At 38.0% G+C, this 26,413-nt stretch overlaps 1 long non-coding RNA gene and 1 pseudogene across 1 annotated transcript; one reads left to right on the top strand and one right to left on the bottom strand.

Moving 5' to 3' along the window:
* Window positions 1-17,178: 17,178 nt before the first annotated feature.
* LOC114391088 lies at window positions 17,179-18,710 on the bottom strand. Its single transcript, XR_003662058.1, has 2 exons — window positions 18,008-18,710; window positions 17,179-17,918 (listed from the first exon to the last, which is right to left on the bottom strand). It is a non-coding gene; the product is annotated as an uncharacterized LOC114391088 (long non-coding RNA).
* A 3,667-nt stretch (window positions 18,711-22,377) lies between these two features.
* LOC114373304 lies at window positions 22,378-25,003 on the top strand (annotated as a pseudogene).
* Window positions 25,004-26,413: the final 1,410 nt, after the last annotated feature.

The following is a 26,413-nucleotide window of genomic DNA, read 5'->3' as shown; positions in this document are numbered from 1 at the left end:
CCAGTATCCATTGGGTCAAGAGTCCTAGCATAAATCAGTGTCTACAACATCTCTAATTGTGAAAGAAAGCTCCCAAAAGTATTTCCAAGGTGCTCCACATCACCTGATGTAACCATTGGTTGTGTAGAAGTTGCAGACTCGTTGCAGCAATTAAGAAACACATTTAGACACCAATAATGACAAAGTCAAAACACAAGCAATAATGATTTTCAGGTAAAAGTCTCACTTTGACTTCAGAAAAATCCACTTTCCCATCATGAATCCACAACCAATAATGATTTTGAGGTGCTCTTAGTGTTGGAGAGTCATCTTATAAACCCCCCACCACACCTCATATTAGACTGAATATATTTTGGTATCATAAGGGGTACCAAAATCCATACCTTGGCAAACACCTGCAAAAATGGGCAACTTGTTTGCACAAAAAACACATATCATATCGACGCAAATACCCATTGCAAATACAATGCATTCTCCAAATCTTTTGGTGCATACCAAAATGAAATAAACAAAATTGTTTATAACACTTAAAGAAATACATGAAAAACACCAATGTGGTTGTTCAGATCTCATCTAAAGCTTTCTACATTGGATGCTTTTAACTCTTAAAAAATATGCTGCCCATTTTTTGCGTAATGTTGTCATGGTCTTGATGTCTAGTGGTGTGCCATCAGCAAACCACTACAAATTATAAAAAAACAAGTAATAAGTCATTTTCATTTAAAAAAGGAATAAAAAGAATTACTCAAGTCAATCTTTTGGGGATAGTAAATATAGTCAAATCATTCTTCAACTCCCCACTGATTATGTTCCAAATCCAATGCCTGACATAATAACCACACTCATAGCCTCCGCTTTGAACGTGACTCTACATTCAATGGGAAAAATAATTCAATGTTACAATTCAGATCTTAAACAACACTATCAATCGCAAATAACTGTTAATTGTATGACTAACCTTCACTTCAATCCATTGGGGTGGAGTTTGATCAATTTTTCTGTCAGAAGTAGTCTTTAATGTCTTAAATGCACTGCATTGAAAGATTTGGACGTATAAATGAGGACAAAACTATTTATGTATCCACATTAAAATACATTAAATGGCTTAAAATATGAAACTTAACTTGTTAATTGCAGCTTTTATATGAACACTAAGCTTCTTATGCAACAAATAGAACCACACGACAACATCATTTGTAGGACACAAAACAACCAGCTGCCAATGGGCCCTGAATTTGGCACAATAGTTATGTATGAATAACACAAACATTGGATGCAAGGATACCATAAATATTACTTACTGATTCAAATAAGCTCCTAGGTACACCTCTCGTAGGGATTCCTTAACCCATCATTCGATGTAATCTTGACATTGCCCACGTCTATCCTTTGTGTCACAACCTACCTCATGACGGGACGACGAATGCAAAATAAATAAGCCAAAGTATTCACCTCCAAGGGAGAAAATGAGCAGATTCACCACCAATGTTTATTCGAGGAAAATGTTAGAAAAACCAATAAGAGGTCTACGAATTTTGAAAATAAGGGTTCGGTGGTTGTTTATGCATGAGGAAGGTATTAACACCCCACAAGTCCGTCACAAGGGATGACAATCTTTAATCGAGTGTGCATAACGTGACTTTACAATTATTTATCTTTCCCTTTTTATATATTTTTTTATTTTTTTGGGGTCGACAAGGGGGTTGCCCTTGCTCCTACGTATCCTCAGGTGCGATGAGGAATTCAGACCTACGTAGCTCTTTGAGTCTGAATTTTTGTGTCTTAAATTGATTTTATGTTTTTGAAAAATTTATTTTAATTGCGAACAAAAAGTTGTTTAAGGCGTTAGACCTTGAAACGATGTTTTAAATTTTGAAAAGCGCAAAGAATCATTAAGGCGTCGAACCTTGAAATGATCTTTTAAATTTTGAAAAGCGAAGAGAATCGTTAAGGCGTTAGACCTTGAAACGATCTCAAGTGATATTTGATAAAAAGAAGTTAGTTATGAGTTGGTTTTATCTTGGTTTTGTTTATTAACTTTCAATCTCTTTAAAGACAACTTTACAACACTAGTAGGGAATGATCGTATTCAATCCCAAAAATAAAACTAACCGACGGTCGCACGAAGAACACAAAACAAGAAAACGATGTAGGGAATGATCACAGTTGCGATTTTGTAGTGCCTCGACTTCGTTTCCTCTTTTTTCTTCTTCTTCTTTCTTAATTCTCTCAATTCCCTCCACTTCTGAACCTTGTAACCCTTTAAAACACCCCTATGATGCCTATTTATATGCAAAAGCCCACCTTGGGGCGAGCTAAAACTTAACCCTGAAGCAGTGAGCTCCCCCAGGCAAGCTAGTCCCTTAGCCTTAAAGTTATTTGGTGGCCCAGGCGAGCCAAATGTTGGCCTAGGCTAGCTGGGGCCTAGGAAAAACAAGGAAAATACCTTTTTTCCCTCCTTTCTTGGTATCTTTTGTCTTCCTGATCGAAACACCGAATGGTTCTTTGCTTTGCACTGTAACTGGCGTTCAACACCATAAGTCGACTAGCAAGGATTAAAAGATCAATGAACGATAGTCCCCGGACAAAATTAGGGTATGACAGTTGCCCCTCTTTACTTATCCTTTATTGGAAATAAAAGGGAAGTAAAGATAAGGACACTAATTTCATTCAAGCGACCTTGCTGTCTAAAACAGACACCAGAGAAAACAAAAGAAATTAAACCAAAAAAGCAAAAGGACATTGAAGTCCAATAACACCAAATAGAGGACCTTGAAGTCTTTTAAAAAAACGAAAAAAGGGAGGACATTGAAGTCCTATAGAGCATAAGAGCATAAGTCATTTGATGTTCTTTTCATTTTTTTAAAGCGTAGAAACAGAGGACGTTGAGTCTTAAGAAGCACAAAGACAAGGACATTGAGTCCTATGAAAGATAAGGACAAGGACATTGAGTCCTATTGAGTCTTATGAAAGACAGAAGACGTTGAAGTCTTATAAAGTGTAAAAGATAGAAGACATTGAAGTCTTTGAAATGTAAATGATTGAAGACATTGGAGTTTTTGAAATGTAAAAGACAGAGGACTTTGAGTCCTATGAAAGCATAAAGATAGAGGACTTTGAGTCCAATGAAGGATAAAGGTGAGGAATTTGAGTCCTTTGAATGATAAAGGCGAGGACTTTGAGTCCTGTGAAAGATAAAGGCGAGGACTTTGAGTCTTATGAAAGATAAAGGCGAGGACTTTAAATCCTATGAAAGATAAAAGTGAGGACTTTGAGTCCTATGAAAGATAAAGGCGAGGACTTTGAGTCCTATGAAAGATAAAGACGGAGGACGTTGAGTCCCATGAAATCATAAAGCAAAGGACGTTGAGTCCTATGAAACAAGCCAATAGGTACTAATACCAAAGGGCTCAACCATATGAGAAAGCAAGAGGTTGACTCTTTGAGAGGGCCTCTCATCCTAAACTCAAAAGATAGGACATTAGATTTGGGAAATTGGTATATAAAGAGAAATCTATGCACTTATAGCCTAACATGATTTTTGTGATGCAGATGCATGCAACCTTCATCTTGAAATGTAGTAAATATAGGCTTTGTATCTAGTAATGCAAAAGGTTTTGAATCATGAAAATTGTGTAATGCTCATAACATTCTTCCCTATTTTGGTGACCTTAATTGTTTTCTTTTTTCTTCCCCTCTTTTTTTGTGTGTGAAAAAACACAGATTGATTGTCTTTTTCTAAAAGATGTGATAACTCATGCAACCTCATCCTATTTTTTGCAAATCTCTTTGGGGACTCCCTTAGACTGTATGTTTTGATTTAATCACCTGACAATTTTGGATGACGGCAGTGGAGCCGTTTGACATTTAACCAATCAATTGAAATATTGATCCTAGGGTTCATCCCTTTCTTTTTGTTTAAAACCTTCTATAATTCTGCACAGCAAGGAAACATAAGGCTTTGGGATCAATCATGTGCCCCATTGAAGGATGGCAATGGATTGTCACACTTTGGTATGTGACCAAGTGAATCTTGATTTAAAGTCATAGAGTGATGCCAAGAGTCTGTCAGTCCCACTGAAACTTGATGACATGGGCTGATCTCGAAAGAATTTATACAACAAAGGCTACCCTTGGATTCAAAAAGAATCCTAACGAGTCTGCTTAAGCGACTAACATCAAATGTACCCTACTATCATAATTGTTTTTGGGCATTTTCCATGAGCTCCTAGTCGAATGAGTTTTTTTCTCAAATGTGCAAGTTCGAAACCTCGAGGATTCTCTTTTTCTTTATATATATATATTCTCTTTTCCAACAATCATAAGCGTGCGCGGGTTCCATTCCATAATCCAAACCTAAAAGCAAAATTAGTCATTCTTTGATCCACATGGGCTTTATTGGGCTTGTAACGTGGTCAGGGGTAAGAAGGCTATGAAAGAAAGGATCAAAGAGGCTCAAAGAGTGTTAGGGGTTAGGGTTGCATATATTCGAGCTATCCAAGATATGTATGATAGGGTATCGACTAGTGTTAGGACACAGGATGGAGAGTCAGACGATTTTCCCATCACAATTGGTTTACATCAAGGGTCAACCCTTAGCCCCTACCTTTTTACCTTAATTCTGGATGTCCTCACGGAACAAATCCAAGAGATAGCGCCGAGATGCATGCTTTTTGCAGATGACATAGTCCTCCTTGGAGAGTCGAGGGAGGAGTTGAATGAGAGGTTGGAAACTTGGAGACGAGCTCTAGAAACACATGGCTTTCGCCTAAGCAGAAGCAAATCGGAGTATATGGAATGTAAGTTCAACAAAAGAAGGAGGGTTTCTAACTCAGAGGTGAAAATAGGAGACCATATTATCCCTCAAGTCACACGGTTTAAATATCTTGGGTCTGTAATACAGGATGATGGGGAAATTGAAGGGGATGTGAATCATCGCATTCAAGCAGGATGGATGAAATGGAGAAAAGCATCGGGGGTGTTATGTGATGCAAAGGTACCGATCAAGCTAAAGGGAAAGTTTTATCGGACTGCGGTAAGACCGGCGATTTTGTACGGAACAGAATGTTGGGCGGTCAAGAGCCAACATGAGAATAAAGTAGGTGTAGCGGAGATAAGGATGTTGCGGTGGATGTGTGGTAAGACTCGACAGGATAAAATTAGAAACGAAGCTATTAGAGAGAGGGTTGGAGTAGCGCCTATTGTAGAGAAGATGGTGGAAAATAGACTTAGGTGGTTTGGGCATGTAGAGAGAAGACCAGTAGACTCTGTAGTAAGGAGAGTAGACCAGATGGAGAGAAGACAAACAATTCGAGGCAGAGGAAGACCCAAAAAGACTATAAGAGAGGTTATCAAAAAAGATCTCGAAATTAATGGTTTGGATAGAAGTATGGTACTTGATAGAACATTATGGCGAAAGTTGATCCATGTAGCCGACCCCACCTAGTGGGATAAGGCGTTGTTGTTGTTGTTGTTGTTGTATTGAGTAAGAACCTCGAGAGCGTTGCTTGTACCTTTTGGGTTGGGCTCTATGTGGCGTCCCTAAATATTGACTGGTTTGATAGTAATAAATTAAATAGCAGAAAACCATGGGAATTTTTTTTTCTTTTTCTTTTCTCTCTCTTTTTCACGGTAATTAAATTCAGAAGGAAAATTATCACTATAGAGTCCAGAATGGCCAGTTCACAACTCTATTCGGAGTCATTTCTTTCTGATCACTCATAACCTCTAAACTATTTTGCTCTTTCAAAAAGAAAAATATATCAGCCATCATTTTAGGTCGTCTCGTGAAAAATAATAAGATGCGGTCGGTAAACTCTTTTCAATAAAGTTTGTTAACACTTCCTTTTCAAATAACAAGATTAAACATAATTACATTCATCATCTAAAACTGTCCAAAATATGGGAGTTTGCAAAATGACATAGTGACATCCAGAGCAAAGGTAACAACTGTGGTGGCTTCAGCCACATATATACAATCATCAAAATTTCTATACAATAGGTCTACCCACCCAAAAATCAAAAGAGTAAACCTAGCAGTCTGAACTAGATACACCCACCCACAAAAAGTATGTACACCTAGTCTAAGGAGTCGTCTGCTATGATGAAGAGTCATCACTTTTCGCTGTCCCTCCAGGGCCACTTTCATCTGTAGAGTCTGCCTCAGATGCTGACATAACATCCTCTGGAGAATCAACATCAAGGAGTGGGTCCTCATCATCCTCTGGGAAGTCAGGGGCATCCACAGCAGGTTCAGGAAGTAACTCCTCGGGGTCCTCTTCAAGATCTTCTTCAGAGGATGACACCTCTATCACTTGAACTGGCTCCACTAGTCGATATGGAGTAGGTGTAGGTAGTATCCACTCCACAGGCTGCTGAAGTGTGTGTGCAGGTTCCTCCGGATGTACTAATGAAGTAGCAGTGAGTCGAATCGTGCCACGGAATCGAGGGTCTCCCAAACACCTTCTAGGCACTCCATCACCACGTGATCATGGATCAACTGTGCTGTCATCGCGATCTACAAGAGATAAAAGAAAGAGGGTAGACTCTTTCACAAGAAATCTAACTACAGGTAATAATACAATGCGTCCCATAACCGCTATGCATAGTCAAAATGTCCTTCTCAAGAGATTTCCTCTCTGGTAATCGATTACCAAAGTATGTAATCGATTACCAGTGCCCAAACACGAATTACACAGCATTTGCACATGGAAATCTACAAATTACACTGTGTAATCGATTACACCTAAATGGTAATCGATTACCAGTGCCCTATCTCCCTGTGTAATCGATTACACCCAATTGGTAATCGATTACCAGTGCCTTGTTACTCTGTGTAATCGATTACACACCATTGGTAATCGATTACCAGAGACCATTTTAACATCTTGTCTCCATTTTTAAGCCTTGTAATCGATTACCCACGAATGGTAATCGATTACGATAGGCTAAATTTCAGATACCACCCAAGATACATAGCTGGCCAGCCGCCACACAAGCCTCCTTGCTTTGTGGTACGTCACAGGTTCTCACTGACTGACTATGCCCGGGTTGGGTCGGGATTGGTCAAGCTTGGTTTTGGGCAATAGCACCCCACCTGACGTCCCCAAGGTCTCCTGACCCCTGCAACATATCTCCAGGTACCACTCTGTGGTCAACAAACAAAAGTAGGAAGACTGACTCTTCCACGCTTTCTCACATCAAGCTTGTTGGATTATGGGGCACCCGTCATATTATGGGGCACCCGTCATATGTGGTACTAGGAGGTACTAGACTGACTCTTCAACTCTCCCCCTTCCACAAGTCAAACATAAACACACCATCCCTAGTTGCCCACCTTTCAACTGAGCTCACGCACTCCTACGTAGCCCTCATCCTCGTTCCTCTCAGCACCGGGTCCCCATCAACCCCTCCAAGCTTCCACAATATCCAAGGAATTCAATTCCAAATATCATGAAACTACCTTAAACCAAGAAAGCAGAGTAGAGGCAGAAAACTCTGCCCAAAACACATTCAAATACCACAGCTTTCCTTACTGAAATACCCCAGTAACATTCTCTTTGTTCCGATTCGTTAACCGTTGGATCGCCTTGAAAACTTTACTGGAGGTTACTAGTACATAAATCTACATTTTGACCGTTGGGATCTGCTATAAAATGTCTGGAACCCAAGATGGACTACCCTTCCTGTGACTAGCAAGGCTTAAGCATCTTTCTGCACTATGCTAAAAATCTGTTGCACAATTCAACAACATTTTTCTGCATAATAGGGCAGATTTCGAAATCCAACTTGCCCACATCCAATTTTGCTCAAATTGGATCCTACAAGTCCTAAATCATGTATAAATCATATTTAAACCAAAAGCAAACTTCAGACCAAGGCAAATCAAAATATAGGTACCCAAAACCCACCAATTTAGTGAATTCTCTAGGTTTGAAAGGTGAAAATGAGAATTGGTTAATTTTGGGGTAATCTCTCATCTCAATCAAGTCTATAACATTGATTTAGACTTGCTCAAACTGGTTTTAAGGCGAAAACTCCAGCAATTCAAAATTTGACCTCTCCACACCCAATTTAGCCTAGAAATGGCTCTTTTCTTTCACATTTGTCACTCATCTTCCTCATTTGCTCTGCCCAAGCTTACCTACAAGTCATAATTGACATTCTAAACTAGAATCAACTCACTTTAGACTCCAATTTCTACTAACCCCAAATTTGGCTTCTCTAACCCTCAAAATCTCACACTTTTCTACCTACAACATTGTCATTCTCACATTTCACCCTGAGTTAACTATCCCCATCATCTCTACCAGTTTTCCATCAACAATTTCAGCATACACATACCACAAAGCATCATCATAAAACCCTAAAACAGAATGGGTAGCTTTACTCACATCAAACATGTCAAGTTTAGCATGATTTCAACAAATTCCTTCACAAATAATTACTCTAAGGCAATGACCTAGTAGAACTACCCATGATATCTCCCAAAAACCCAACACCCACGAATTTCATGTGAGAAGAAGTCCACCCATACCTGAAATTCGAAGTCCCACAATGTAGAGGTGTGCTTCAAGACTCCGAAAATGGCTTCTCCTTGCGATTTGGAGTAGAAATGTGGAGGAATTTTGGAGCTTCAATGGGCAACAATGGTGGAGGAGAAAGGAAGAAGAAAAGCAACGTGGGAAAAGGAAAAGCTTTCTGAAATTTCTGAATGAAGAGAGAGAATTTGGCTTTTTAAAAAAAATGATTTTCTTTTCCCCTTTTTTTTCATAAAGCCATGCCACTTGTCCCATTTTTAGTGGAGCAAAAGGGCCCCACCTTTTCCCCTTGATGTGACTTCATACTCAGCCACAAGGAGAGAAAAATTTGACCTTTTGATTGCTAAAATCCTACCTCGGTTTGCATGCTGCCTCTCTGGTTCTAGTTCCTCGCGTTTCTCTGCACCCGTCGGGGCCCATTTTCGAAAGTAGGCAATATATATATATATATATATATATATATATATATATATATATATATCAAAACGCTCAGAATGAGACCCAGAGCGTGGTTCAGAGGTTGGTTTCGTTAAATTTTTAGTTGCACGCAAAACGATAATTTTTAGACTAATTAATTGAGAATTAATCTATAACTGTTCAGTTATGGATTACTCTTCGTTAATTAGCCTAACACGTGTATCTTTCCCCCAATGTACATACTTCTACCTAGAATATATATATATATATTTAAAATGTAACGCTTACAAAATTCCGGGTAGAAATTCTAGGATGTCACACTCTACTCCTTTTTTCTTATACATTAATCTTTATTGCACCTTTTGTGCCTTCCTTGTAAAATCTAGAAATCTTTTGTCTCTCTTTTTCTTCACTCGCCTTTGGCGGATTTGATTTTCTTTTTATTTTCATTGTTGTCCAACTTCATGCATGTGTTGTTTGCATTGCTCTTTCCGCCGGTTTAGTGGTTGTTCCTACTTAGGATTTCTATTTTGTTTTTGTTTTTTTTTTTGTGTTGTTTTTAGAAAGCAAATATGCTTTGGCTCAGAGGGGGTAACAAGGGATAAATTAGTGTTTGGGATATTGAAACATGGCCATGTGTCATTTCATATCTTGACTAAATACTTTTGTATTTTGGATTTTGGGGTCAAACCTCTGATAAACACGCTCCTTATCCTTTCTTCCTTTTGTTTATTTATTTTTTATCCTAAATTTTTCCTAGGCCCCCCCTTTCGGGTTTTCAACCTACCGGGTGAGAACTTCTGATCTGCCCCTAGGTTTGCTTGAGGCTCATGCATGGTGTCTCTCATTGCCCTAGCATAGGGCTTTGAGGTATCTGTTGTTGTCTTTTGTCATGACCTTGTAGCAAGGAAAAATGAAAGAAACTGTACAGGTTCTCAAAAATGAATTTTCGAGGACGAGAAATATTTAATTGACAGATTAAGTCGAATGACTCTTGTTCTTGATGACTCACCTTTCTCTCAAAAAGATAACTTTTAAGAATGATAAAATGAGGTCACATGAATGTTTGTACTTCTTATTTTCTTATTTGAAACACAGTCAATCAAACATTTTTTTTACTTTACTCATCGTTTACGGCACCCTCACCAAATGTGTAGAACAAGCAATTTTTGATTGAATAGACTTGGAGATCAACTTAGGAGCGCAAGTCACTTGAGCAAACAAACCAACAACATACATTCACATTCTAGCGAATGTTAAATAAATATGTAAATATGTAACTATGAGAGAACGAGAGACAAGGGCATCAAATTTATCCATATTATCAGCATTGTGATTGTTGGTTACAGTAATCGCATAAACTTGAAAATCCTAATGAGTCATTGGAGACATCTAACAAAAACCTTCAAATTGCCCCAAGTACCATGCATAGTGTTGCTCGAAAACATCAAAATTCATAAGCAATTGTCCTCCTCGAATTTTAGCCAGCCTACATTGATTAGACTTTGCACCTTGTGTTTCAGGGTCATACAATGCTCAATTGAATACCCCAGAACTTCCCTATGATAAGCACATGTTACGTTGGGGTTGTATCCTCTGGGAAACGGAGGTTGAGAAATCTTTGTTGGGCTTATGACCGCCATTGCATTATCAAGCAGATAGGGGAGTAAGTCAGCATATGGCATTGGAATTGGGGTGAATTCTACAGGCTTCTTTTCTGGAAAGTTCCTTCCCTGGTTGGTGTTTTGATTGGTATTAGGGGTGGTGTTTGGTCTTGGATGTGAATCAGGTGGATTTTGGGGCCGATTTGGGGGTGGCCTTTGTGGATGATTGGGCATTCTTGGCTGGTAGAGTGATGGGTAATAAGAAGGACTGATATTGGCCGAGTATTGATATTGTTAGGCTAATGGGAAATTTGGCCATGTAGGAACGATAGCCACAACATGGGTTTCTCCCTCCTTCTTATTCCCTTTATTTGCCCCAGGCCTCTTATTACTAGAATTCATTGAAGCAGCGTAATCAAATTTGCCTCTTTTTAGGCTTACTTCAATCCTCTCACCTGCAAACACTAAATCTGCAAAGCTCGAAGGCATGTAACCCACCATCTTCTCATAGTAAAACACTAGTAATGTGTCCACTAACATTGTTATCATTTCCCTCTCCATCATTGGGGGTGCTACTTAAGCTACCAGATCCCTCCACCTTTGGGCATATTCTTTGAAAGATTCATGCTCCCTCTTACACATGTTCTGCAGCTGCATTCTATCCGGAGCCATATCAGAATTGTAATGATACTGCCTAATGAAGGAAACCATTAGGTCCTTCCAGGAATGGACCCGGGAAGGTTCCAGATTAGTATACCAGGTGACGGCTGCCCCAGTAAGACTTTCTTGGAAGAAATGCATCAACAATTTTTCATTTTTCAACTATTCCCCCATTTTCCTATTGTACATCTTCAAGTGATTCTTGGGGCAAGTAGTCCTCTTATACTTATCGAAATCTGGCACCTTGAACTTCGGAGGGATAACGACGTTGGGCACTGGGCACAGTTATGCCATGTCAGCAAAGGCATAATCTCCACTTCCTTCAATAGCCCTCTGCCTTTCCTCTATATGATCGAATTTTTCCCTTTCCACCACAGGAGGCAGTCTTCCCACCACAAAATGTAAGGGTTGTGGTTGTGGGAGATACTGAGGGTCTCCCAAAGTATTTGGTAGGGGTACGCCACAAAATGTCTGCCCCATAGGCCGATACTGAGGGCCTCCCAAAGTATTTGGCATATCCGAGGTGAGGCTCAAAGCCAGATAGAGTGTGGTCTCAGGGTACTTCATGTGTCTCCTGTAACACCCTGAAATATTATTAGTAATTATAATTGATGTTTAATTTTATTTATTGTGTTGTTTTATCCATGTTTTATTTCAAGGATGTGAGTTTAGTTATTAGAAGGGTGTGGGTAGTTAAGACTTTAGCTTCTCAAAGAAGCCTTTCAAGGAAGCTTCACAAAGAAGCCTCATGAGAAAGCTTCTCAAGGAAGCTGCCTGAAGCTGTCTCGATAGAAGCACCCTCCTTCATTAACCTTTTGATCTTCTCAGAATTTGGTCTGGAGGTTCATAGGATAGATGTCCATGATTTGACTGTTGCGATCTGAGATATGTCTTCTGGTGTGTGAGAAACGCTTTTTTTCCTGAGAGCAGAAACACTTGAGTGTTTCAAGTCTTATTTTTCGTGTAGCCTTGGAAAAAAGTCATTCCTTTCTCCTTCTTTCTTCCAAAACCCTTTCCTAATGTCCCAAGCTTCTTCTTCACCACCTACAACCACCATGAACCACCGTAGTTCTCCGTTGAAACCCCACACCGAGAGGAACCCTTTAATCAGAGCGGAATCTTCTAAACTTGTCTCGCGGTTTCGGTAGAGAACGAAGCTCAATTTGACCTTCGTGGTTTTCTTCAAGGTAACCATGATTCTACGCTTGTTCCTTGTTAGATTCAGCTTGTCTTTGCATCTTTTCTTTCTTTGGAACCACCATTGTATGTTTTTACGTTTCCTTTGAAAAACCCTAGAGAAAGAGACTTTGTAAAAATTATCTTTTTATGAAATGAGTGTTATTTTCGTGACCTTCATTGAACTCCAATCACATTGACATGATCGAAATATTAAAATGATGTTCCTTTTGTAGAATCCGAAACACCCTTAGCCTTTTCATGTAGTAGCATGAGTATTTGACTCAGAATATTGTTGTTAACCTTATTTCTGAAATCCATAGTAATTTCCTTTGTTTTGGCGTAATAGAGACTTCGTTGGACTGACAAGCATGAATGAAAAATAGGCCTCTAAGTGACGCAAAGAGGAACCGACGGGGAGCTCATGATAGGTGAGGGGAGTTTATTATAAAATTTACCATTTTGACACCATAGTTAGGGTCAGGGAACCTAGCTATGAGAATATATGCCTGTCCCTGTTGCATGCTCATTTTCCTTTATAGAAAACAACGTTTTTAACTAATGGGATGCGATATATTTATTGTTGATGAATGGAATTATTGTCTTTATTTGACTTGTGTTGTTTGAAGACCTGGGGAGTGTGAATCTCAAGCATGAAAGAAATATGTATATGCGGAATGCGATTTACTGTTGATGTTGCTATTGATGACTTTAATTGATATGTGGTGATGTTGATATTTATGATGATATTGATTTGAGATGACGTTGATAATGAAGATCATGTCAACATGAATTGATGTTATTATTGATGATTATGTGAATATGAAATGAGGTTGTTGTTGTTGTTGATAACGTCATTGAGATGAGATGATGTTTATGTTGAGAATGATATTGAAATGGAATGTTGATGATGTTGGAAATGCATTGAGATGTGCATGTTGTGTATGTTCATGGGGGGTGCAGTAACCTTGTCGGATGTCCCTTGTGTGAGAAACTAGAGTGGTTAAAGAATTTAAGCAGTTATGAGGGGATGCTTAGGCTCTTTAATTCATCCATGGTCATGTACTTGACGATGCCCACGTTTATACATCTTATGTTGTGTATGTTCATGGGGGGTGCACTGACCTTGTTGAATGTCTCTTTGGGGGAAAATAGAGTGGTTAAAGGATTTAAGCATTTCTGAGGGGATGATTAGGTGTTTTAATTCATCCATGGTCAGGTACTTGACAACGCCCATGGTTCATGCCTCATATGACACGGGAAATAGTATAAACTATGGCAGTATGTACTTTGTACTAGGGGGTGTGTCACCTAGTAGGGAACTCCCTTGTGGCCAAGGCTGATCACCGAAGGGGGGGGGGGGAGTTACGGTGCACGAATGGGTGGCCTCGACAAATATTGCATGGTTTCCTAAGTGAGGTGTCGTGTGGACACACTTAGGCTATTTCCTTGGTATTGGATACGGTACGTACCACATTGCATCTGAGAGTTGAGGTCATGTGCATGCATCATTCTGAGCAGTCTTGATTGGATCCATGGATGGATGATGAATAACTGTTGAATGTGGGTGCTGAATAATGAATGTTGTGTAAGCTCATGATGTTTGCCTATGTTTTCTTGCTAATTGTGATTATTTGGATTTAGCATTGGTTCTTTTTATAATGAACTCACCCTTGCAATTTTGTATCATGTGGTTGATACCTGTGATGATCGCGAACCTTGTTCGTGGGAACAGAATGACAGCAGTAGGGTGCAGGAATGAGATTCTGTTGAGGAGCCGCCAAGCCGACGTAATGACTTTGGGATTATTTTGGGAGAGAGTTGTGTTTTGTTAATCAACTCCCCCACAGTTGGTTCATGATTCCTTTTGTTGAACTAAAGATGTAAATTTCATATTTTAATTATATGTATGAACAGATTTTAATTTCCATTATCTGTATGATGTGTATGGAGTTTCTATTCCTATATATATATATACACACTTAAGTAATGGCGTGTTGTTTGGTGAATGTATGTCGAGACAAAAAATATTTACTTTTATTTTCATAAGCAAATTAAGGGAAATTTTCATTTAAAAATTGAAATTATCGCATATTAGAGTGGTGATATCGTAGCGACGAGGCGGGTCGTTACATCTCCCCCATGGGTCGAGGGACCTATGCATGGCCAGATTGGGGTTGTCGGCCCTTAATGGGTATAGGTGCGGAGTTGTTGACATTCTCATCGGGAGCGTGTACAACGTTGGGTGGTGTAGAGTTGGGAGGCAAGCCATATGGTGGGAAGAGATGCTTGCTCTGGACCTGTACAAAATAGGGGCCACCCGTACATCCCAATGTTATGCCTCCCTGGCCTACCATATCTGAGACTGGACTATTTACTTGATTGAGGCTAGATGGGTGAGCCGGGTCAACCTTAGTAGTGGTACTTGCAGCAGTGACTGTAGTCGTACTGGCCTCCATCATTTTTCTCATACTCATCATGGCTTCCATCATTGTGGTCATTTTCTCTTTCATGGCCTCCATGTCGGCCTTCATCTGCTCTTGCACCTCCTCTATTTCACTCATCACTCTAGCTTTGGCATGCATTTGGTAAGGCCACCGTAAAGCGCGTTCCTTCCTTTTGATTACAATGATTACAATTTTGATTTCAAGGAAAGAATGCAATGAGCAATGCAACCAAATGTGAAAAGAAAAATAAGCATGGATGTACGTGAATGATATATTGTTGAAGTATTGCAAGTTTTACACAGGACATTCAATAGAACATAGGGTCGAATCAATTCAGATTTTCATTAAAGCAACATTGTTCATTACATCTTGTCAGAGTCAAATTGCAACTGGAAATAAAACATGGACATCAACAATCCCTAATTTTGTAAATTATTTAGCTCAACCATGTGTTGGTAGTAGCCAAAGAAGCTATGTAAACTCGATCCATCTTTTGCCCCAACTTTTGCAAGCTGGTCACCTCCATACTTGACCTTGACTTGATGAAAACCTTTTCTTAAAAGCATGTGCTTGGTTCAATCCCATAATCCAAGGAATAGAAATTTTGATTGTTAATACTTCGACAACCTATCATAGAGATGAATGATTAGGGCATACTTATGCTATGCATGACAAATGTAATTATGAGATTGATATGAGACGCCCGAAGAACCCTCTTTCCTAGTTAACAATGCATTAGGTACCATGTTCATGTGATTTTTAATCATTTTTCAAGAGAAATGAGTGTATAATCCCCTCATGGTCTTTTCATAGCTATCATCATGGTACCCAACACATGTAACTAAAAATGTGGTGTAAACTTTCATGCTTCATTGTTACTTTCTTTTGTTCTCTTTTTTTGTTTTTGTTTTTTTTTTTGGAAGAGGAAAATGCAAGGATCATGCATGAGTGAACATAACATGCGAACAATGAAAATAGAATGTATGCAGTTGGTAGAACAAAAGCATGCTAAATGAAAATGTATGATAATGCAATGACTTATGCAAATGCAATGCGTGAATATGGTAAATGATAAATGCAGGAATGATATGTCCATTATGATGCCATGAAGAGGTGCATGATGCGATCAAGGAACAAGCTAGAGTGAGTTTTCTATGTGCCCCCTAATTCAGGAACCTAATGGAAAGGATCCAAAAGTCCACTTCTAGTGATAATTCCCAAGGGTACTTTCATGTAACCTTACCGGTCTCTAGAGATATCATCCTCTTAGATAATACATTGTGGCGATAGGGACTATCAGCGACAATGAATCACCAAAAGAGGAAAACTCTAGATGAGGCTTCACTATTATCAAGCGAGTCAGAGACCCAGCATAACCACAGATCGACCTTCACTCCTTATGGCTCACATAGACCTGGGTATAGTGCCTAATATCTCAATGTGTGTGCAAAGGTGTAGGTGTCATGTGTGCATAGAACAAAAATATTTCTAACTACGAATGAAATAGATAGACAGACACACACCAAACACAATAACATAGCAAAGTTTATACACAAATATGGACAAAACAAAGGATAAAAGAGAAGAGGGAAAATAAATAAAGAAGAAGTCACGATAAAACATTGCACACTGATCGAATGGCTTAACTCTCTAACAGTCCTCAGTGGAGTCGCCATCTATCGCAACCTACCTCATGATGGAACGGTGAATGCAAAATAAATAAGCCAAAGCGTTTGCCTCCAAGGGAGAAAACGAACAGAGTCGCCACCAACATTTATTCGAGGAAAACGTTAGAAAAACCAACAACAAGTCTGCGAATTTTGAAAATAAGGGTTCGGGAATTGTTTATGCATGGGGAAGGTATTAGTACCCCACACGCCCGTCACAAGGGACGGCAACCTTTAATCGAGTGTGCATAACGTGACTTCAAAATTATTTATCTTTCCCTTTTTATATATTTTTATTTATTTTTTTGGGGTCGACAAGGGGGTTGTCCTTGCTCTTACGTATCCTCAAATGCGATGAGGAATTTAGACCTATGTAGTTCTTTAAGTCTGAATGTTTGTGTGTTAAATTGATTTTATGTTTTTGAAAGATTAATTTTAATTGCTAACAAAAAGTTTTTTAAGGCGTTGGACCTTGACATGATGTTTTAAATTTTGAAAAGCACAAAGAATCGTTAAGGCGTTGGACCTTGAAACGATCTTTTAAATTTTTGAAAAGCGGATAGAATCGTTAAGATGTTGGACCTTAAAACGATCTCAAGTGATATTTGATAAAAAGAAGTTAGTTATGAGTTGGTTTTATCTTGGTTTTGTTTATTAACTTTCAATCTCTTCAAAGACAACTTTACAACACTAGTGATCAACTAAGATTGAACTTTACAAAGAAAAACGAGATTGTCGATGATAGATGGAAAAGATGAATGTGGACATTATAACAAGGGGGACCCCTAAGGGTACATAGATCACATTCAATCCCAAAAAATAAAACTAACTAATGGTCGCACAAAGAATACAAAACCAGAAAAGACGTAGGGAATGATCGCAGTCACGATTCTGTAGTGCCTTGGCTTTGTTTCATCTTCTTTCTTAATTCTCTCAATTCCCTCCACTTCTAAACCTTATAACCCTTTACAACACCCCTAGGATGCCTATTTATAGGCAAAATCCCACCTTGGGCGGTTGCAGCTCGCCCAAGTGAGCTGAAACTTAAACCTGAAGCAGTGAGTTCGCCCAGGCGAGCTAGTCCCTTAGCCTTGAAGTTATTTGGTGGCCCAGGCGAGCCAAATGCTGACCTGGGCGAGCAGGGGCCTAGAAAAAACAAGGAAAAGACCTTTTTGCCCTCCTTTCTTTATATCTTTTGTCTTCCTGATCGAAACACCGAATGGTTCCTTGCTTTGCACTGTAACTGACGTTCAACACCGTAAGTCGACTAGTAAGGTTCAAAATATCAACGAACGATAGTCCCTGGACGGAATTAGGGTATGACACTTTGCATTGTGTATCGACTGAGGCTCAAGGAATCCATACATCGAACCATGACCCAAGCTAGAACTCCACTCATCCATATACCTATTTTGAACATTTTAAAAAACAAGTTAACATGATGTATATAGCACACAAATATGGATTTAATAGTCAATGATATGGAATTTACTTACATCATCCACAACTGTAGTATAGTTATATTCAAACATTTTTCGCCTGATATTATTTCATTGACATCAACATATGTTAAGAACAAGGATGCATCTACATTTTGAATCCCAAATTTAGTAACATCCCACACCAACTGAACGGGCTTCTCATAAATGTCGTACATGCTCTTAATCAACTCACGCAAGGGGTCATCTATAGCAACATCATTCAACTGTTGAACAGCTTCAGTCACTTTATTTGCGACATCTCAATTTTGATGGCCTCCTTCAACTCCTGTTTCAATATCTCTAGACTTTATTTGTTTTGTTCTCCAATCTCATTCTTGACTTCTTCCTTAATCTCATTCCTCTACTCTTCCTTAAGGTTTCCTATTATTTCAGCCAACTGTTGTTGGGTGATGGATGTGAATGAGCTATTGGAGCCACGTGATGCCCTTCCATAGTATTGAGTTATTGTCACACCAAACCCCGTTGCACGAACACAACCTCCATGATCTGGTCGCCCAATGGCAGTGTTAAGTATGTCATCATGACCATGGGGACAAATGTACCTTGTGTTGTCTGTTCTTCTAACGAGTCCTTCATGAAACACCACAGGGACAACCATCAAGTTAGGTCGATTTTATTAATAAAAAAACAAGTACTTGTAATTATATGTAAAACACAAACAGACAATTAATAAAAAACAATTAATTGTAATTATATGTGAAAAACAAACTTACAATTTTATCAGATATTTCTTGTGCGGCCTAGGATGTCATCTGCCCATACCACTTTGTGCGTGCCAACTTTCACTTAACATGTCTTTCAATGGGAGATGGGGGGGGGAGGGGGGTCGTCAATCTATGGTGTATTCTCAGTCATCATTGCGTCATGTTCTATTTTCTTAATTTTCTCGTCTAATAGTTTCTTTTCAAGCAAATCATATCACAACGAGAGAGTAAATGGGAACAGTCATTGTATTTTTGAATTTCCTGCATGTTTTTCCTGATTCCCTATCATGTAGCATATATTACTCGAATCAAACCAATTGAAATGGCATGATAATGACAAATACACATTCAAAATCAAACACATGAACATCTAACCTGCCAATTAGGGGTTTTGCGGCTTGCAGCAAATTCCTCCCAAGTTTGTGGATCTAGACCATATTTTACCAAATGATCATGTCTATGTTGTCCCTTAGAGTTAGCATAGACAAATTTGGTGGTGAGGGGAGATTTAAATTGCCTCCATCTAGTGGCCACAGTTGACATGACCTTTTTCTTTGCATTCGGTGCTTATGGGATATCAAATTTGGCCTGCATAACAAATTGTTTTGTAATAGATGCATAATTTCAAAGTTTTCAACTTTTGTTACCAGATAAAAAAAATACACCTCAATGTTAACGTCACTTACCAAAATGTCATCCCATACTAGGTCCTTTAGCGAGTCCGGTACATCTTTCCAATTTTTATGTTCAATTGGAATTTTTTCTCTAGCTACAACCCCTAGATAGTTGTGGAACTTCTCTTTATGTGAGCCCGGTCCTTGCCCAGTTGCAGCATCAATGTTTACAATTGGTCTGGGCTGATCTAAGGTTCTTAAAGTCAACCTTCTTAGCTGTGTGGATTGTCTAGTATTCCTAAACATAGCCTCTGACTGAACATCTAACTGCGGAAGGGATGGTGGTGGTGTTCTCATGACCCTATGAAAATAAAAATAATTTAGTAATCATAAGGACTTACAAATAGCATATACTTAGGTAAATGGAAATATGTGTACATCATCAACGTAGTGTGACTCATTTGGAAAAAAGTTGGTGTCTCACAAATGTCAAGTGTTGAATCATCATGTCGGTGATTGAAACCACTTGGTCTTCCTTGTAGAACCACTAAAAATCTTAAATCGCATGGATCTTGGATGTAAAACACATGTCTGGCTTGTTCGGCCATAATGAAAGGTTCATCCATGTAAGCCACCTTATTTAGGTCTACTAAAGTAAATCCCAATTCATCTTGACGGACACCAATATTTGCATTGACTCACTTACACTTAAAAACAGGCACTCTACATTCACTGTAATCAAGCTCCAAAGTACGGCATGGATGCTTGAATCGGATTCTTGTCTAATGCACTACAAAAGTGATCGAAATCAGCATCAACAGCCATCCCACTATTCTGCACCAAGCTTTTGTCATCTTGGGACTAGGTGTAGAAGGAATAATTATTGATATCATACCCTTTCCAAGTCGGTACATTGAGATTTGGCCCAACAGCTAACAATCTTAATGTTTTGGAAGCACCGTCATCAACAAATATTTCTATTATGCTCTTCCAAAACCCTCATCATGTTCATTTTTGGGTTCGTTGCTATAATTTTTTTTATGAATATCTATGTATGGAATGACCTCTACTGTGTTGTTTAATTGTGTGTGTGTGTGTGAACCCCCGTGTCCAACCATGACGAGTTTCAGGAAGGCCGATAGATTTACTGCCTTCAATGTACTGGGAGCAAAACTCGATACATTCTTCAGCAACATACCTTTCCACAATCAAAGCTTCTAGTCAGTATTGATTCTTGGTATACCCCTTTAACACCTTCATGTACCGCTTAACTGGATCCATCCACCATAAAAAACAGGACCACATAACCGGATCTCCCTCACCAAATAAATAATTAAGTGAACCATTATGTCAAAAATGATGGAGGAAAATACATCTCCATTTGGCAAAGGACAATGGCAGCCTCGTTCTCCAATTCATCCAATCTTCTAGGGTCAATGACTTTGCTACAGATAGCATTAAAAACAAAGCATATACAAGTTATGGAAACCCTAACTTTGTCAAGCAAGATTCCCTGAATCACTACAGGCAATAGTTGTTACATTAATACATGACAATCATGAGATTTCAAGCCAACCAATTTCAGATCATTGTCGAATACAAGACTCTTCAGATTTGAAGAGTATCCTTGTGGGACTTTTAGATTACGTAGACAATGACAAAAACTCCTCTTCTCATTTTTTGACATTGTGTGACATGCCGGAACTAGATACGTTCACGGACCTTGTGAGATTGGTTACAACTGCTCTCGTATACTCATCTCAACCAAGTCTTGACGATGCTTCAAACCATCCTTTGTCTTGCCTTTAATGTTAAGAAAGGTGCCAATTAAACTATCACAAACATTTTTCTCCATGTGCATCACATCTATACAATGTCTAACATCAAGATTAGACCAATATGGAAGATCAAAGAATATTGACCTTTTTTCCACATGTTTGTCTCATATGCTGATTTTTTTGTGTCTTCCCAAAGATAGTTATGATGTCCTTCATCCAATCATAAACTTCTTTTCCATCTAATGGTTTTGGCACACTTTCTTTTTCCTGAGATCCATTAAAAGCTGTCTTCAATCGTCGATATGAATGATAATGTTTGAGAAATCTTTGGTGCTTTGTGTATACTGTCTTCTTTCCATGTTTTAGTTGTAGGAAGCTCGTATTTTTCTCACATATAGGGCATGCATGATTTCCTTTGACACTATAACCACTTAAATTTCCATATGCTGGATAGTCATTAATGGTACAAAAAAACCATTGCACACAACCTATAGGTCTACTGCAGATTCTCATTCCCACAATTTTGTCAAGTCTTCGATAAACAGAGTAAGATAGACGTCAATATCATTCCCTAGCTGCGTTGGACCTGCTATCATCATACAAAGCATTATGTACTTTCGCTTGATGCACAACCAAGGAGGGAGGTTGTAAATCATTAGCAAAACATCGATTAATGCAAACTTTCCATTGTGGACTATCAGTCGGATGTCAGAGCAATCCATCACTTTTTCTGCCATCTGCATGCCATGTCAAGTTTTTTGCATCATATCCATTAGCAAACAATCGCTTAAACCTTGGTATTATTGGAAGATACCAATACACCTTTGTTGGAAGACTGTTGTTTATGGTTGCATCATCACTACATTCGCCATTGTTGATCTTGTATTGTGATATACCACATGTAGGGCACTTGCGCATTTTTGCAAACTGATTTCTGTACAATATGCAATCATATGGACATGCATGGATTTTTTGGTACTCCATTCCCACTGGGCATAAATCTTCTTCGCCTCGTATTGATTCTTCGACAACGTGCTATCTTCAGGAAGCAATTTTTTCAATAACACAAGCAATTCAGTGAAACTTTTGTCACTCCAACCAAATCGTGCCTTCAAGTTGACCAAAACTAACACCGCTGACAACCTTGTGAAAGCTGTGCACCCAGGATACAAAGGCTTCATTGAATCATTTTCTATTTTCTCATACAAATGTGCATGTGCTTGCTAAAATCTGTCTTGCCCTAGATCGCGAATTATGTCTTCTATAAGATGGCCCATGTCTACATCAAACGGCTCAGTGTGAGAGACTAATGGCATGTCTAGCAATTCCCTGTGCCATATCCATTTTGTGTAATTTGGAATGATCCCGTGACATATAAGATGTTATCTTATGTCATTTATTGATTGGTGTCTACCATTTCCACATTTAACACATGGACAGAAAAATTTCTCACGCAAACATGGTGCATTAAGTTCAATAAATAGGAGGAATTGTTCAACCTCATTCCCATATTCGTCACTAATGCGTGATACTTTCATCCAACTTCGATCCATGTTTCCCCTTTGATGTGACCCTTCATAAAGTTATCCGGCATGCATGTAAACCTCACTTTTTTCATTAAAGGTGTGGCCCTATCCCATTTAGGAAGATTTTTTATAGTAGATTCAACAATACAAGTTAATTGTCTTTTCTAAATTTGTCGAAATTTCGGCAGCATTTTGCGTAGGTTCCCAAGTACATGAGATGAAATCAGTGGCATGTCATCATCAACCACATTCAACTATGCACTCGAAGAACCAAGTGAAATGCAATATACCAAAATGTTGACAAATTTAAGAAAAGGCAATTAACATATACATATGAATTTGCTATAAAAAATGAGTCTTCCCAGACTGTCCAAACATACAATTCAAGATTCAATACATCGATTAATGCAAACTTTCCATATTAATCATTGTATAAAATCTCAAACAGGAAATTAAGGTTCACTTGCAATGCACATGAACATCTAATCTAAAAACTTCCTATGGATTTCAATTGTATCATGTATGAATTGCTTGTGTGTAATTGTACTTTTATTATGTGATTTTGTATATTTTCTACTCAAATGGTACATGAGTGTTGTTACAAAACTTGTATTAATGTAATTCGTGGTAGGTATAAACACATGATTGCGTAATTGTTGCAGGTTCTGCAATCAACTGTGCCTAGGATTAGGTGTTTTTGACAACTAAATTAAAGTTGACAAAATTAAATATTGATTTAAATGTACTAAGTTTGATAATTTTATTGAATTTCGATACAAAGAAATAAGATTTAATATTGGTTAACCAGGCTTTAATTCTCACCCTCATGATGAAAATGTTGTCAACCCATTGGGTGCTACACCTATTAATTTTGTTTTTCAATTCAGTGAGGTAGTCAAGTACATAAATTTATTGTTCCAGTTTACTATATCTTTATGTAAGAAGTAGGAGAACTAAAGAAAAAGGAAGCTATATTTACAATGCACATATTGTTTCATGTTGTTTTTTCTAACAACAGGAATATATTTAAATAAACTAATTTCTACCAATAAGTGAAATAATGAATAATAATCCTCTTCATGTTAGCATCCTATTTTTTAAACAATTAAAATAAAACGATATAAATATAAAGTGTAAATAAATAAGTTACAAAAAGTTTTTTGGTGAAATTCCAAGTGGAGTGTCACCATAGACTAATTTGGGTAGTGTTTGATGCATGTAAGAACAATTTTAACGAAAGTATTCCACCACAGCTAACAACTTTTCCTAACTTAACAACCTTGTTGCTTGATCAAAACCAACTCACTAGGGCACTTTCATCAGATATAATATGATGGAAATCCCTAGTAGCTCTAAATTTGAGCCAAAACCAACTCTATGGACAAATCCCTCATGCAATTGGTTAGTTACCTGCCCTTAGTCAACTTGATCTATAGGAAAATGAATTCTTTGGCCAAGTTCCTTCTCTACCCCCTAGAGTCAAAAATCTCAATTTGCCTTTCAATCATTTTACCAGGAGGATTCCAAGTGAATTTGAAAATTCTATGTTTGCTAGTAGCTTTTTGGGCAATTCTGGTTTTTGTGTTGATATCCTAGCACTGAACCTTACCTTTACAAATTCTGGTTTTCAAAGAAAAAACAAAGGCCCATGTTGGTCAGTTGGTTTGGTTATAAGTTTAATGATAGTAGCCTTGTCAAAAATCAACCTTTTGGTATCACTGTTGTGTATTACATTTAATTGAAAAATAAAGCATGGATTGGTTAACTCATGGAAGCTCATTTCCTAAAATAGGCTTAATTTCACAAAATCAAGCATTGTCTCATGAATGATAGAACAAAACATCGTTGGTAGTTGTCGACACGATATATTATACCGCATTGATGTTGGTTCAGGCTATGTTGCTGTTAAAAACATTTGGAATAATAGAAAGTTAGAAAAGAAGATCCTAAACCTTTTTCCCTGCAAAAGTTAGAAAACTGAGCAATATTCGTGATACCAACCTTGTGAGATTGATGTGTTGTATCTCTAATGAGGATTCTATGCTCCTTGTGTATGAGTATCTAGAAAATGGTAACCTAGATAAGTGGCTGCACAAGAAGGTTAAGTCAGGTTCAGTAAGAAAAGTGGTCCTTGATTGGCCTTGGTTGAAAATAGCCATTGGAATTGCTCAAGGTTTGAGCTATATGCACCACGACTGTTCACCACCTGTGGTTCATAGACATATAAAAACAAGCAAACATCCTTTTGGATACTCTATTCAATGCAAAAGTTGTTGGTTTTGGACTCGCTAAGATGTTAATCAAGCTAGGGGAACTCAACATCATGTCAGTTGTGATTGGGTCATTTGGCTATATTGCTCCAGCTTAGTGACTATTAATTTTTTTGTTTCCTAAATTTATTTGCTTTTGCTTAATCTTTTTGTTTCCTAACTAACAAATATATTACTTTTGCCCATTAGTATTTTGTGTGTGCCTTATGAGTTAACTAATTTTTTAGTCCCTAGAATTATAAGATTGAAATATTTAGGTGCTAACTTGGTATAATATGAGAAATCTTACACTAGTTTTAAAAACTCTGGACATAAATTCTCAGGCTAATTGCCAAGTTTTTAACATTATCATTTTGACATACATATGACATTTTATGGAAATAATTATTAGCACAAGAATCATTTAGGGAAAGGTATGTTTCACCCCACCTGTGTATTTGAGTACAGGCCTGTCCTAGGTACTCATTTATTTCTAATTGTCCTAAGGAGGTGTTCAATGCTATCAAAAAATAGTTGGCATTGTTGTACCTTAGCTAGGTCAATTATATAGTATTACTATCGTTGTCTTCAGTTTATCCTACATTCATGTTTTTAACCAGAAGTTATGTTTTCTCTTCAATTAATATAAGTCAAATGAGTAGACATATTCATTGGTATAGGCACCATGTTCTTACAATTTGTCTACTTGTAGAAAAAAGTGTTTATTTCTACATTGGTGTACCTTGTTATTTATTGGAAGTTAGAACAGGACCATATCTATTTTCATTTATCCATGCATTCTGACTTATCAAATTTCTTAACCCACCCAACACAGATGTGTCAAATTAGACATAGCTGGCAACAATCACTCTACAAAAAATTAATATACATTTTGGGCACAGTCTTGCTTGATGTTCTGAGTGGCAAGCATATTCCACCCAAAAATTCAACACTAATCCCAGATTTCTACTTTCTCTTTGTTTTAATTCAATGGCATTTTGTTCAAGGAATATTTTATTCGTAGAAGTTTGGCAACTTTTTCCTGAATTTTACTATGTTTGTTGTAGCATCCTGTGATAGATTGGGTCAAAAATTGATGTAGCTCCATGTAGAGCTTATAGGCCTTGGATCTTCTTCATCAATGGAGTCTTTTGCTTCTTGAAGATCAATGGCAGCCGAATGGAGAAGGAGGAAAGGTGATTAGAGATGCCACTTCAAGGAGAAGATGAGTCAAGAACAAGCTCACCACCATAGGAAGCCATGGATAAGAGCTTGAAGGTAGGAGAAGATGAGTGGAGGGAGAAGGAGCACGAAATTTTATGCCTCAAATGAGGTCTGAACTTTGAAGTGTAATTCTTAAATAATCAAAGTTGAAAAAAATGCACACACAAGGTCTCTATTTATAGCGTAAGTGTCACACAAAATTGGAGGTAAATTTGAATTTCTATTCAAATTTCACTTGAATTTTAATTTGAATTGGTGGAGCCAAATTTGGACCAAAATTTTACTAATTATGATTAGTGAATTTA

This window comes from Glycine soja, chromosome 2, assembly GCF_004193775.1.
Source record: "Glycine soja cultivar W05 chromosome 2, ASM419377v2, whole genome shotgun sequence".
In the NCBI taxonomy this organism is placed as follows: Eukaryota; Viridiplantae; Streptophyta; class Magnoliopsida; order Fabales; family Fabaceae; genus Glycine; species Glycine soja.
Note: the sequence above shows the minus strand (reverse complement) of the source record. Positions and strands in the feature narration are given on the sequence as shown.